The 4,921-nt window shown below is 54.7% G+C and overlaps 1 pseudogene; it reads left to right on the plus strand.

The window, feature by feature from the left end:
* LOC143263177 (large subunit ribosomal RNA) overlaps nucleotides 1–1,211 on the plus strand; it is a 2,997-nt pseudogene extending 1,786 nt beyond the window's left edge.
* The last annotated feature ends 3,710 nt before the right edge of the window (nucleotides 1,212–4,921 follow it).

Raw genomic sequence — 4,921 nt, forward strand, 5'->3', positions numbered from 1 at the left:
CCTCTATGAAGCTCTGACGAGTAGGAGGGTCGCGACGGTGTGCGCAGAAGGGTCTGGGCGTGAGCCTGCCTGGAGCCGCCGTCGGCGCAGATCTTGGTGGTAGTAGCAAATACTCCAGCGAGGCCCTGGAGGACTGACGTGGAGAAGGGTTTCGTGTGAACAGCCGTTGCACACGAGTCAGTCGATCCTAAGCCCTAAGAGAAATCCTATGTAGATGAGGTGTCCTAAGACGTTAAACACTTGTAAAAAAAAACGCAGCTATTTTATTATTTTTTTTTTATTATTATATAAATCGCAGCATATTTTGTTATTATATACATGCACAAAAAACACCCATTGGGCGAAAGGGAATCCGGTTTCTATTCCGGAACCCGGCAGCGGAACCGCATACCATTCGGGCCCTCGTAAGAGTGTTCGTCGGGGTAACCCAAAATGACCTGGAGACGCCGTCGGGAGATCCGGGGAGAGTTTTCTTTTCTGTATAAGCGTTCGAGTTCCCTGGAAACCTCTAGCAGGGAGATAGGGTTTGGAACGCGAAGAGCACCGCAGTTGCGGCGGTGTCCGGATCATCCCCTCGGACCTTGAAAATCCAGGAGAGGGCCACGTGGAGGTGTCGCGCCGGTTCGTACCCATATCCGCAGCAGGTCTCCAAGGTAAAGAGCCTCTAGTCGATAGATTAATGTAGGTAAGGGAAGTCGGCAAATTGGATCCGTAACTTCGGGATAAGGATTGGCTCTGAGGAGCGGGGCGTGTCGGGCTTGGTCGGGAAGCGGGTCTGGCTGACGTGCCGGGCCTGGGCGAGGTGAACGGCTCTCGTGGCTGGGATCCGAGCTCGGTCCCGTGCCTTGGCCTCCCGCGGATCTTCCTTGCTGCGAGGCTTCCGTGGCGTTTCCCATCGGTGCGGTCGTCCTCTTCGGCCGCCATTCAACGCTCAGCTCAGAACTGGCACGGACTAGGGGAATCCGACTGTCTAATTAAAACAAAGCATTGCGATGGCCCCCACGGGTGTTGACGCAATGTGATTTCTGCCCAGTGCTCTGAATGTCAACGTGAAGAAATTCAAAAAAGCGCGGGTAAACGGCGGGAGTAACTATGACTCTCTTAAGGTAGCCAAATGCCTCGTCATCTAATTAGTGACGCGCATGAATGGATTAACGAGATTCCCATCTGTCCCTATCTACTGGCGGTGGCGGTCTGTGGCCACCCAGGGCGGGAGATAACCCCCGAACTAGCCCTCGCGTAGGAGGGTTGATCGGCCGAGTCGATGGGTGTATCGGCGATGAAGGCATTAGAGACCGTCAGTGCGTCGTACATGTAGTACTTCGCATAATGGCGAGGCCCTGATTTAGCATACGGGCTGTGGCGTGTTCTTTGTACAGCACTGTATGTGCTGTATGACTTCCGACTGGGGAACTGTTGTCACTCGTGGCATCAGTTCCCCAGTTTACGTTAAACGGTTTTTCAGACCGTTTTTCGTGGGCGGAACACGCCACTAGACAACACTCCGCTGGGCTCAGGAATACATGGGATGCAATCAATCCCCTGGGCAACCCAGGCCGCAAGGGGCAAACGTGCCCTAGCCACACTTGAGCCTCCACGAAAAAGGTACCGCTGGATAGCTCGTGTTCTTAAATACGCAGCGAACTGAACGAAGTGTGGTGGAGAGGAAGAGGCAGCCTCTCCGACTGCTGTCTCCCACGTGTTTGCCGTGCGTGGCGACCCTTGTCGTCGGAAAAGAGGATCCTGGGATCTGAGGGGGCCCTCTCCTGCGGGTGAGACGTCCCCAACACGTACCTTTGGCCTCTGCTTCGGCTAGATGGGCGGCTGGACGAGAAAAGCAGCCCTGGTCCAGTCAATCGGCTTGGAACGACCACACGCTTCGGGCAAGTGGGTTCTGCTGGGCGAGGACGCGGGCTGGGTAAGGAAACCGACCCAGCCAGCAGACTATATTCGGTGCGTAGCCCTAACCCAGCCTTTGGCGGGTTCCAAATTGTGTGGGTCGGTGGTGGCCGGGGAGCGCACTGGATGAAAGACCAAGACACATTATGGGTCTTAATAAAATTAATGAACAAAAAACTAAGCGTCCAAAGACGACGGGTCCAGCTCCTACTCGGAGTGAAGCCGTCGCCGCAGACGCGGGAACTGCAAATGCAGCTGTCAGTCCCCCCGCGTCTGTGAGAAAGACAAGATCCGGGAAGGTGATTAATATCGCCAATCCTCGTGTGATCTTGCAAAGATGTGTGACTCCCACGCGAGCGGTCTCGGTGAAAACCGAGCCCACGGTAGAAGGTACGCCGGACACCGGTAACGTGGAAGTAATCGAACGAGTCGGAGACACGTCACTCGTGAAGGTGCAGTCGGCACCCGAGCGTGTCGAGGACCCTACTGGTGACGGTTGGCAAACCGTCACCAAAAAGACGAAGCGAACCAAGCCGGGCGCACCCACCGGCAAGGCCGCAGTAAACCGGGCCAGGAGACCGAAGGGGACGTTCTCCGGGCAGAAGGTACGGCCTCTCGATCTCGTAAGAGACGAAGCCTTTAGGCGAGTGTCCGAAATACGGACCTTTTGCTTTCGACCTGAGTCGAAAGTCAATAAGGAGTCCGGGTCAAAGATACTCGCCGAGGTTGAGGCACTCAACGAGCTGGTCCAGGAGCTTATTCAACGGAATAGCTTCGTCGAAGGGCAGCTCGCCGCGGTCAGGGCGGACCTAAAAGCGCGTCCTGCCGTAATGAGTGCGATGCGACCTGGGCCGTCCAAGGGAACTCTCCCGAAGACGGCCTGCAACGCCGCGCAGTCGACTTACGCCCATGTGAACAAAGTCGACTGCAAAGGAGCTTCTCCGGAAGCGGGGAGACGGCCACAATCGCAGCATGTGGTAAAAATCTTCCCGCCGAAGGAAAAAGGACAGAGCAGCGAAGTTACGAAGGTTACTGTTCTGTCGCTCGTTAAACCAGCGAAGGAGGCGATCCGAATAAAGTCGGTCCGACGCATCCACTCCGGTGGCATCGTCGTCGAGACCGACCGAAAGGAGGACCTGCAAGCCTTCGTTGGCAATAAGAAGCTCCGGAGCGCGGGTCTGTCCGTCTCCTTACCTACCAAGCGGGACCCCGAGGTTTTAGTTTACGACGTCCCGCGTCGGATGGGTAAGGACGAAATTGCCTCCAGTATTTGGAGGCAAAATCTCTGCGATGCGAACCAGAAGGATGTGCCTTCGGGAATTCGGGTCAGCCGCATGGCTGGCAAGACCTCGGAGACAGCCAACTGGGTCGTTGCCGTCAGTCCGCAGAATCTTCAGCGGCTGAAGCAGAGGGGTAGCCGAGTTTACCTTGGATGGAACTCCTGTCGTGTACGGGATTTCGTCCAGGTGCTTCGGTGCTACCGTTGTCAACGCTTCGGGCATACCTCGAAGCGTTGTAAATTCAAGGAGGACGTGTGCGGTCACTGCTCCCAAAAGGGGCATACCTTCACGCTCTGTAGCAAGAAGAGTGAACCTCCGGTCTGCTCTAATTGCAAGGACAGAGGGTGGGCTAGTGCACACAAGTCGCGGGACCCAGCTTGCGCTTCCTATCAGGCGGCGCTAGCTTTGGAGTCGTCCCGTGTCCGACTTGAGTGACGGGCAGACGTGGACTCGTGGACTTGTCCACTCCGCCATTCGAACGGCATGCTGGGCGGACCCCTCGGGGTTCGCCCCCTCGGGCCAGGCTGAAGCCCCTCTTGCGGAGATAAATTGACTTTAACACTACTCCGTCAAGAGTGCCTGGATTGGGTTGGACTCGAGGTGGCAGCGGGAGTAGCACGTTGTCTTCCCCTGTCACGATAACGAACGAGGGTAGAGCCAGACCATCGGCACGCGTCGAGAGAGCGGCTAGTATAGTCCACATAGGACCCAGGCATAGCCCATCTTTTAGACTCACAACGACGACACTAACTGTCCCTATCTACTGGACTCCGCTCTCAACCGCCGTGGTGAACGGACGTGCGACAAGTCGCTCCGAAGTTAATCCGCGTCGTTTCGTAAACGGTAGTTTAAAAGTGACAAAAATTAAAAATTTTTTGTATCAACGTGCAGTGTTTTTTACCAACAACAACCTTGTGCAGTTCATTTGTTGATTGTTTTAACGTTAAAAAAGTTATAAGCATAAACATTTACTTTAAATTGTTCGCGTCCGTAAATTTTGACTACCTGCGCCGTCCCGGATTACAAGGGTCGCCGGCCAGGTAACGGTACCGCTTAACGGTAAAAGTAACGGTTTCTCGGCCTGTAGTACATTCCTCCGCGAAAACTCCTTAGCAACCGTCCCTAGTTACGCGCAAATTTCTTGATACGTACATTATTTTTCACGTGTGAGTTTCCAAAAATCCGAAGAAAAAAATCCGTGTGCAACTCCTAGACGACCTGGACGCCAGCCCAGCAGCCAACCGCCAGCCGACAAACCCACCACCTCGCCAGCCGACCACAACAGACAGGATGGAAGCCGATACATCCGATACAGAGGGCTACATCAAAGTAAGTAAACGCAACAGAAAAAATAAACGTAGAATAGTCTCCGACGCAGAATTAGACTCTGACACCCCGCTAACCAACGTGCCCTCTCAAAAGCCCCCCAAAACCCGGAGAAAATCCGAAGCCCCTTCTCCGCCCCCGGTCACACCTGCCCCCAACAATCCGCAAAACAACAGCAGCAAGACGGCCGCCGTCACTCCCTCCCCCGATCTCACCGCGAACGAACTTCGCTTAAAATCCGAAAAGGTCTCAATGGCCTTATTGAACTTCTTAATGGACCAGGACAACGGTCTCTATCCCGAAGCATCGCAGTTTATCGCCAGTAAACTCGCGAAACTGCAAAGTATCCTTGGAGCGTCCCTCCTCCGCTGCAGTAACCTCGAGGGCCAAATCCACGCCATCACCTCCGAAAATAA

The sequence above is a fragment of the Megalopta genalis genome, unplaced genomic scaffold (genome assembly GCF_051020955.1).
Source record: "Megalopta genalis isolate 19385.01 unplaced genomic scaffold, iyMegGena1_principal scaffold0348, whole genome shotgun sequence".
In the NCBI taxonomy this organism is placed as follows: Eukaryota; Metazoa; Arthropoda; class Insecta; order Hymenoptera; family Halictidae; genus Megalopta; species Megalopta genalis.